A 10,196-nucleotide genomic window follows, 5' to 3' on the forward strand; every position below is an offset into this window, starting at 1 on the left:
AAGGGGCTGAGCACAGCGGCAGAGGGAATCAGCCCCCAGCCCCGGAGGAGCCGGGAGGGGCAGCCTGCTCACTTCTCCTTCACAATCCCAACTGCAGAGGGGGAGGCAGCCGGCTGGTCTGCAGGGAGACAGGGCCCTTTGTGGGCAGTGCCAGGTTTCCACCCCGTGCCAGCTTAATTCTTTATCTGGGGCGCCTGCTGCGCGACAACATTGCGCTGAAGCCTACCCATCTCCACGTCCTTCCCCAGGGGGGCCTCGCTTGCCCCACCCTGGCCCAGCCCTGCGCCAGGCGCCCATGGGTGGGACGCAGAGCATCTCCAGAGCCAGCAAGGCCACTGGGCCCTGGGCTCCGCCCTAGCAAAGGACAAGGCCGGGATGCTGTCTCTGCGGCACTTTCTGTTCCCCACCTCACAGGAACCAGGCCTGGGAAATGGCCCGGCCCCTCCCGCGGGCCTGGCCCAAAGCCAGCCTGGGGCCTTCTCTGCCCTCCCGACCCAGCACTGGGGCACTGCAGGGGCGACCGGACACCACTGGGGGACGAAGGGGGGAGGGCACAAGGGGGGAGGGGAAGGGGGATGGGGGCCGGGCGGTGATGGGGACAACCAGGGTGGAGAGGGACAGGAACCTGGGGCCCGCCCTCTTACTCAGAGGCCCTTCCTACCCCTCCCCACCCCCCCCCGCCAGCCTCCTCGCCCACCAAGCCATTGCCCCTCCTCACAGGAAGACGAGGCCCTACCACGTGGAAACAGGCTTGAACCCTCAAACGTGAGCCCCCAGCACCCTGTCTTCAGGTCGCCCTGAGGTATCCCCTGTCCTGGGCCCCGTCAGGCCCAGGCCTGGCCTCCGAGACCCAGAGGGACGGGAGAGGAAGGGGACTGTGTCCCGTCCAGCTGCGCCTTCGGCCCCTCCCCTCTGGGGACCACCCACTGGCCGCCCTGCACCCCCAGGCCCTGCGCACGGTTTTTCCCTGGCTCCTGGCTCCCCAGCTACAGCTGGACAAGCTGCTGTGACCTCCAGCCTCAGACCATGGGCAGGCGCGGCCCTGGGCGCTGGTCTGCCTGGCGCAAGGAAACCCGGGCTGCTGGGCCACGCCGAGCGGGGAGCCACGGACTGGGTGAACGGGCACAGCTGCGGGCACCGCGCTAGACTTCATGGAGCCCTGGCTTCCTAGAGATGCGCCCTCGGGTGCCGGAGGACATGGCGCCTGAGATTCGGCGGGAAGCCTCAGTGAGGGAGGGCGCTGCCGATGAAATGAGGGTCTTGGGAGTTGGTCGCTGTGGGGCTGGGCACCAGGGCCATGGGGATCGCTGGACTGGACCGTCTACTTTGGTGTATTTCAAATATTCCATAATAAAAAGTTTATAAAAATAGGGAAACACGTGTGGCTGCAGAAGGGTCTACAGTGCCTCAGATGTGACCTGTGACCCATCTCTGTGCACTCCTTTCCCCCCACCAGGCCACGGCAGAGGGGGTCTGCCAACGGGATGTGGCAGGAGTGCAGGGTAGGCCGAGGCCTGGTCCCCGTGTGGGTGGGGAAGGGACTAGGTGGGACAGCAGGCAGTGTCTGCCATCTCTGGGACACACAGGGACAGAGCCTCCCGGGAGAAGTGCCCCACCCCAGGCTGGGAGACCCCACCTCGGCTCCCCACCCCCAGCCCCGCTCTCAGCCCCCCTGCCATGCAAGCCCCCTCTAGTGGGAAGGCTTCCAGTGCCTCTCTGCCTAGGAAACCTGCTCCCCCCTGGGGCAACTTCCTGCCTCTGCCCTGCACAGACGTCCTGACGTGGTCCTGAGGCAAGGGCTGCTCACTCACCCAGTCATTCACTCGGTCATGCACATGCGCCGTCAGCAAATACGGGGTGCAGGAAGGGGTGCCACAGAGGGTGGGAGTGGGGGCGGCACACCCTCAGGGTCTGGCTGGGGACGGGGGGTGTGTGTGCCTGGAGCTGTGGTCCACCTTGGATACCCGCTGTGTCATAGCTGGTGCTTGGCACCCATTCAGAGGAACACAGTGCAAGATGAAAGGAGCCCGGCTTGGAAGGGTCAGGGGGGACGGGAGGCCTCTGGCCACAGGACCTGCCTGTCCTCAGCCTGGGCCTCCACCCCAGCCTGGGCCCCACCCGGCCAGGGAGGCTCCTGCCACGGCCCGGCCTGGGGTCCGGCTCCCAGGGTACCCAGAGGCTGGTTGCCTGCCTCCAGAAGCTGCCGTCTCCGGTCAGACGGCTGCTCTGGACTGTGCACCACCTGCATGTGCCAGCCGGCGGCAGAGGCCAGGCTGCAGGACATGAGGCTGCAGCCCTGGCTTTGGCCATCGCAGGCCCCCCTCCTGCTGTGCCCCTCCTCAGCGCCCACCTGCACTCGGCCCCCCGACGTGCCCCACCTTCAGCCACACTTTGGCCTGGAGCCCCTTCTGGGACGGTTCACCGTGGACCCCACAGCGCCTGACAGAGGTCACAGCTAAGCCGGGTGCTCGGGTGTGTCCGCAGTCCTCTCCAGATGCCACGGGGGAGGCCCCATCACAGGACATCACGGGGCAACTAGGGGTCCCGAGGGTATCCTGAGAGTCCTCAGGTGCTCCCTCTGTGGGTCCTGGGTCCCACCCGGGGAGGAGGCACAGAGGGGGGCAGCAGTCTGTCCACCCGCCCTCCACACTCCCAGCCAGGGAAGCCCCCTGCCCCCTCCAGCAGCCGCCGCCCACGGACACTCAGGGGCCGGGGCACCTGCGTCCCCGCCTGCAGCCTCGGGCATCTGGAAGCGGCAGATGACAAGCGTCCCCCCTGCAGCAGCCATGCGCTCACCCAGCAGGCCTGGTAGGGAGGGCACACCCTGGGCTGAGGGCACCTGCCCACGCGGACCCCTGCCTGGCGCCCCTGGTCAGCTCACCGCCTCCGCGGGGTCCCAGGGGGCTGCCCGCCCCACCTCCTGTGCTGTCCAGAGCCCCTGTGGGGGTGGCAGCGGCAGTCTGCGGCCCTGGGAACCTGCTTCTCCCAGCCGCTCCCCACTCTCGCTGCCCCGAATCGACCCCCTCCCCGGGTCCGCTGCCCCTCCTCCGCTGAAGGCCGCCTCTGATGGACGCTGGCTGCTGGCCCCGGGCCAGAACCCGCTCCGGGGATGCTGCCTGAACAGCCCTGGTCCAGCCCCTCCCCCAGCAGCCACAGCCGTCCCAGCCCCCACCCGGGGCGCCCTCCCCACCCCTTCCGTGGGAGAGCTCCTCTTCCAGGTGGTCTTCGCCTGCTCAAGGGCCTGTGGCGGCTCCCCACTGCCCCACACTCTGGCAGGGGCCTCAGGCCCAGAGCAGCAGCTTACAAGGCAGGCATGTGCTGAGCGCATCTGACCCCTGCTTTAGAGTCCGCCCTGAAGCCCAGCGGCCGGCTTTGGAGCAGGAAGGCCCCTCTCCCCGCCCAGCTCGGCCAGCCCCAGGGGACCTGAGAAGCGCTCCGCTAGCAATCTGCGTCCCGCCCTGCGCCCCCAGGACCACTGGCCTTTGAGACACTTCCTCTGAAGGTGGGGCAAGATGCCCGCTGACATAAGGACAGACGTTCACACAAGAGGAGACAGAGGGCTGCTCGCACATATGAAAAGGTGCCCACATACTCAGAAAAAGGGAAATACAAATTAAAGGACAATGCAGTACCATTTCTCCCTGGCGGATGGGCCAAACCTAGGAGTTTGACAACAGCCTATGGGGAAGACACCCTCAGGTCACCTTCTGACACTCTGCCTGGTACAAACCCCCAGGGACAGGACTTGGCAACAGGCCGCCAAGTGACAGATGCACTACCCTCTGGCCCAGTGGCCCTGTTTCTAAGAATCATCTAGGGATCTGTCAGACAGAGGAGTAGATCCTTGAAAGGGTCTTTCCTGTAGCACAGGGCGTGTGGACCCCTCAGTGTGTGGAGCCCGACAGCCTGGGAACCACGCAAACATCTGCCCACGGGGCCCCGGCTGTGTGAAGTACGTCCCGTCCACACCACGGTGCACCCGGCAGCTGTGAGGAGGGAGAAGCATTTCTGTGCACTAGATTGGTTTTCTCAGGGTGCACTGCTAAGGGGCAAAGGGGGTTGAAGCTTCTTTCCTTGTTTAGGGCTAGCATCTTGCATTTTAACAAGTAGAAGGACAAGACACTACATTTGTTCTAAATTAAGTTGTTACCTATAGGGAACAGATGGAATGAAGTGGAGGGAGATGGGGATAGAACTGAAACTTCTGTGATTATACCCTAGCTGGTAGATTTGGCTTTGGGACAATGTAATGTAAATATTTATGTAATTACTAAATTAAGTAAAATTATAAAAGGAGTTCTTAAACTTGAAAGCAGGACGAAAGCAGTTAAGTTCATCATCAGGTGGTAGCCTCACCTTATCAAACTCTGCCAAGAGATGTTTGCATCCAGGGCTTCAGGGCAGATCCAAACAACCTGTGTACAGAAAGCATGGCAAAATGTTTCATTTTCCAAATGATTTTGGAAAAACCACTGTTTTGTCTGCACATCTGTATAACCCAAGGATTTTAAAGATAAATAAAAATGTGTGAAACTGTTTTTAGTAACCATGCTGTTGACAGCAGTGTTGGAGTTGGTGTCTGAGCTCCCTGTGCTGTGGGAGATGCCGGGTTGGTGGCCACGTGCGCACCGTCCAGAGCCCCGGTTGCTAGAGGAGCAGGTGTGTCTCCAGTACAGCTGAGTGGACCGTGCAGCTCTGAAGTCGATGGTGTCCGTACCCACCGCAGCTGTGTCTCCTCTTAAAGAGGAAACGTCCTTGTCTGCCGCCAAGGCCCTAAAGCAAGCCCCCTAACACCCAGACTGTGGTCTCTACATACCATTTCTGTCAGTGGCTGTTCTCGGGTCTGGGCCAGGAAAAGTGAGGAAGTGCCTGGAATAGCGTTTCATGCTGGAGGACAAGGCGGATCGGGACCGTGGCCACCATCAGAGGCTCTCAGTAGCCCGGCTTCCCCCACTGGCCAAGGTGCGACGATCTGAATATCAATAAGGAGAATGAGTTCAATGAATCGGAACAAAAAAATGTTTTGATTCATGAATTTGTACTTATGCTTAAAAAAACCATACACACGATTCAGTCACTTCACGAGGTGTCCTTGCCAAAAACAGGGACTTGAACTTGATCAAGCAACTAGATCAAGCGCCACGTGTGACATCTGACCGAGCCACTGACAGGAGCCGGAGAGGGCATGTGACAGCCAGCGACCCTCGGCCGGACCCCGAGCTGAGGCCAGCTTCCCCTGCTCCCCTGGGACAGTCTGCGCGATGTCCCCCACCAGTGGGGCTTCCCCAGCAGGGAGTCAACCCCGGTGAGGCCGACCGGTTAGATTGCGGGTTTGCGGACAGCCGCCGCCTGGCAGCCAGGCGTGGGTCAGGTAAGGGCCCCCGATGAGGAACAGGGGCTGGAAAGCCTGCCCTGGGGGGTGGCTGGCTAAACTGACCGAGAAGAAAAACACACATGGATAATAATCTGGAATGAAAGAGAAGGCATCACTTCAGACCTTATAGACATTAGAAGAATAAGAACATTATTAATAACTATGCAAATACATTTGACAACTTTGTTGAAATGCACAAATTTCTTTAAAGTCACAGCTTGCTTTGCAAAACTGATACAATATAAAATCTAAATCACCTATATCTATTAAAGTTGTTGAATTCATAATTTAAAATCTTTTGACAAAAAAAACCTCCTGACCCAGATGGTGTCACTGGTGAATTGTATCACATATTTAAAGATAAAATAATATCAATCTTAAACAGTTTCAGAAGGTTAAGGAGAAACACTTCTCAAGTCATTTTCAAAGGCAAGCTTTACCCTCATTGCAAAACTGGATTAAGTTATTATAAGGAAAGAAAATATAGACCAATAACATGCATGAACATAAACACAAAAATCTTTAATAAAATATTAGCTAATTGAATTCAGCAAGATATAAAACAAATAACATCATGAACAACTATCTCAGGAATGTAAGGTTTATTTTAATATTGGAACATGAATCAATAATTCACTGCATTAATAAAGAACATTTATATAATCCTCTCATTAGATGCAAAAAAAGATACAAAACTCAACATCCTTTTTAGATAGAAACTCACTTAATGTGATAAAGAGCATCTATTGATGATCTACTACAGGAAACATCATACTTAATGGTGACAGACTGAATGCCTTCCCACTGTGCTCAGGAAGAGGAACAGGGCTCTCACCATTTTTATTCAAAATGGATTGGAGAGCCTAACTAGCCAGTAGAAATAAGGCAAGAAAAAAAATGCATTCAGATAGGAAGGGAAGTACAACTATTTTCACATATAACCTATTGTGTATGTAGAAAATCGTAAGAAATGTACCCCCCATAATTACGTACTAATAAGTGAATTAGCAAGGCTATAGGACACAAAATTAACAAACAAAAATGTATTTCTATATACTAGCAAAAAACTGGAAAAATGAAACTAAAAATTCATTATTTGCAAGTGTCAAAAACAAAGAACTTGAGAAGTGCACAATGTGTATGCTCCAAGCTACAAAATATCGGTGACAGAAATTAAAGCCCCCCATAAATGGACAGGCATACCACATTCATGGACTGAGGGTGCCAGTTCGCCCATGTTGAGCTACACGATCCAATTAAGCAGCAAGCATCACCTCCTGCTGCTTCTGCTTCCTCAGCCCTGACCTCGTCTTGCTGGCCTCCCCACCTCCTGCCCGGTGAGGATGCCAACATCTCTCCCTTGCATGTCTGCAACTGCCTTCTGGTTGGTCCACTACCTCCGGTCCATCCTGAGCTTTCAGCCAGAGAGAGATGTCAAACATACACACAGCAGGCCCTGCTTACAACCATGCAGGGGCTTCCCACTGCCCCAGAAATAAGACTCAAGCTCCTTCAGCGGACCCAAGGCCCTGATCGGCCTCTCCAGCCTCAGCTCCTGCCCCAGCAGAGTAGCCCCAGTAGAGCCCGAGCCAGTGACTCCTTGCCTAGCAGCCTCACCTCCTGGCAGATCTATAAAGGGACCAGGGGTCCTGGGCAGCTGAGGATGGGAGGGCCTGGGCTCTGGCCCTGGGAGCAGGCTCCCAGGCCAGACGCAGGCAGCACTGTCTTTGCAAACACAGCCTGCACTTGCCAGACGGTCCGAGTGTGGGCTGGACGCGGCCAGAGCCCACAGCCACCATCTGGGCTCCTTTGGGGAGGGATGGGGTCCCAGAGCTGCAGTGCTGAGTGTAGCTGGGGGCTGGCCCAGCCTGCCCCCAGAGCACATCCTCAAAACCAGAAAAGGCCCTCCCCCAGTGGAGCAGTCGTGTCCATGGCCTTGTGTGGGGTCCAGGACTCCAAAGTGCCCTCAGGAACACAAGTGACTTTCCAGCCATTTTAGAAGGCAGCAAAGCTAACTTAAATCTGTTAAATATTAGGGGGGAAATCTAGTAAAACCAAATGAGGCAGACATGGGACACTGAGAATTGTGAATGGAGATGGAGAGAAAAGAGCCTGAAGCTTCTGAGAAGTCAGCAGCCTGGCCAGCCCTGGGCCACCCAGCCCGGCCCCACTCGCCTCCTGGCCAGGCAGCCCTGCTCCAACCAGGCCTCCCCGGGGCACCAGGCTCCCACACTCACCCCAGAAGCTCTGCCACCCCAAGGCTGGCGCAGGACGGGGAAGGACGGGCCCCCACGAAGGAGGCGCTGCCCGCCCGCCTGCAGCAGGAAGCGACAGGAGAACCCGGCCGGGGAAGACGCCCTCGCCTGCGCCCTCCCGGACCTGCTCGTCGGCCTGGGCCTGCCAGAGCCACGGCGTGTGGGCGGGAGGCGGCCTGCACCCCACACTGCGCCCCGCCAGCAGGCCCACGGCTCGGAGGCCCGGGGCGGCCCCCAGGCCCCATCGGCCACTGTGGTGGACGTGGAGGTAGCAGCGGGGCTGCCTGGGGCCCGGGGGCCGCTCAGCCTGGGGTGGCCGCACTGGATGTGGGGGCTCCGCCGCGGGGGGAGAGGGAGCGACCGCTGCAGCCCCCACACGCTCAGACCCCAGAGGGCCCCCCCCCAGCCCATCGCGCGGCTTCCTCGCGGCCGAGGACTCAGGGCAAAGCAGAGCCAGAGGCCGCGACGCGGGACACGCGGGGTACAGACAGAGCCGGGACGTGTTCAGCGAGCACACCGAGGCCCAGAGGCCGCCCCCTGCTTCTCGAGGCCACTCAGCCAGGACGGGGCAGTGCTGCGGGGGGCCGGGTCTGCCCGGCTACCAAGGCTGCCCTGGGGCAGGAGGGCACGCCCCGTCGCAGCTGCCCCCCAAGTCCTAAGAGCCCAGCTGGTGGCTGCCTCCCCCAGGTGGCCCTTCCATCCGCGGGGCCCGCAGGTCCTGGTCCTCCCTTGGTCCTCCAGCCGACCCCACAGTGGGGCCCGGACGTGTCCCCAGACCCAGTCCCCTGAAGAGGAAAGCGGGGCAGCCTGCACCAGTCTCGGCCCTGCCCTCTGGAGTTCCGGAGAGGTCTGGGTATCTGGCCCAGATGTGACGGGGGCAGGGCGGTTCAGCAGCCATTTCCTTTTTCGGGTGCGACCACGCCCCCAGCCCTCCTTTGGAAGGGTGGCGCTCCCGCTGGGGCACCCGGCCTGACTTCGGGGTGTGAACCAAATGCCTCGCAGTGAAGCCAGCAGGGCGCATGGAGGGATGGAGCGGAGCGCACCGCAGCTCGAGTGCGCCCCGGCAGCCTCCGGACGGCCCAGGAGGGGCGAGCGGGCAGGCGGTGACCCTGGGGGCATGCATCGCGACAGACCACACCGGCGGGGCCATCAGGGCTCCCAGGCTGGGCAGGGGCGTGGCGGCCTCCTGGGCCTCTCCCACAGGAGCACCCGGACGGATCTCAAGGCCCTGGCGGCAGCAGGGAGCCCGCCGGAGGGCTGCTGAGGGGCCACTGTGGCCCAGCTGGCTCTGGCCTTGGCCAGGGCTGCCATGACTTCAGCAACATGACTTCTCACATTTCCGAGGGCTGGAAGCCCAGGGTCAGGGCACCGGCAGTCGGTTCCTGGTGAAAGCCCTCTTCCTGGCTTGCTGACGGCCACCTCTTTTCTGTGTTCTCATGTGAAACTCTGGGGTCCCCCTACAAGGACACTGATCCCATCACAGGGCCCCACATGCAACCTCACCTGAGCCCGATCCCCCCACCGGCCCTGCCTCCTGACACCACCACACAAGGGTCAGGCCTTCAGCACAGGGACTGGGGGAACAACTCCGTCCTTGGTGTCTTTGTCGAGGTGGCCGCCAGGCAGACCTGTGGTTCTCATCCAAATGACAGTGCCAAGCAGAGGGCAGTAACATGCTGGACAGCAGGAGGGACTAGGGCACGCACCGCACACGCAAGGCTAAGCTGGGGGGTGCAAGCGCTGGGCACCTCAGCCACGTGGGGCACGGGGCGCTGCAGAGCCCCCAGCGGGGTGGCCAGGCTGTGCTGCCCTGACTTCCTCTTCCTCCCTTACAAACACCCCCACCCCAAAGCTGCCAGAACCATCTGCCTCTGGAGAACCCAGCCTCAGTCCTGGAGCTGCGCAGCGGGTTTGGAGCTGGGTCGCTCAGTGCGTCTCTGGTGGCCCCTGGCCGAGGTGGTGGTCCCGCTGTCATCACCACAGCTCTGGGTTGACCGGAAGGTGCTGGGGAAAGGCCCAGCCAGCAGGCCTGCGGATGCCGGGCTGGGTGACAGGGCAGGCTGTGGGGGCTGGCCCTGAGGAAGTCTCCGGTCACTTGCAAAGAAGCTCCAGCCAAAGGACAGAGCCAGACCCAACCCAGGCGGCCAGGCCCCAAGGGGAAGGACCCTCCCCCCGGCAAGTGTGGATGACCCGGACCCCCAGAGTGCCTGCACCCCCACCCTGTGGTTACTCAGTACTGTGTGCTGGGAGAGGAAGGGGTGTCCATGTGTTCTGAGAGCCACTGGGCACAGAGGTCCTGAGCTGACTCTGCCCCAGGGGCATCCTCATGGGCCCTGGCAGAGCAGGCACATGGGCAGTGAATAACGGAGGCTTGCCAGGACCGGCTTATGGTGGGCGCATGGCCATTTTCTGGTCTCCAAGCACGTGATTGGGATTGAAATGTGGCAAACAAGCAACACCCTCACTGGGGTCAGAGATCACAGCTGGGAGGGCCAAGGGGGGACAGAGACCATAATGCCCCACCAGCAGCAGGCTGGAGATTAGGACCACCCTGGGGGCTCTGTAAA

The sequence above is a fragment of the Manis pentadactyla genome, chromosome 6 (genome assembly GCF_030020395.1).
Source record: "Manis pentadactyla isolate mManPen7 chromosome 6, mManPen7.hap1, whole genome shotgun sequence".
Taxonomy (NCBI): Eukaryota; Metazoa; Chordata; class Mammalia; order Pholidota; family Manidae; genus Manis; species Manis pentadactyla.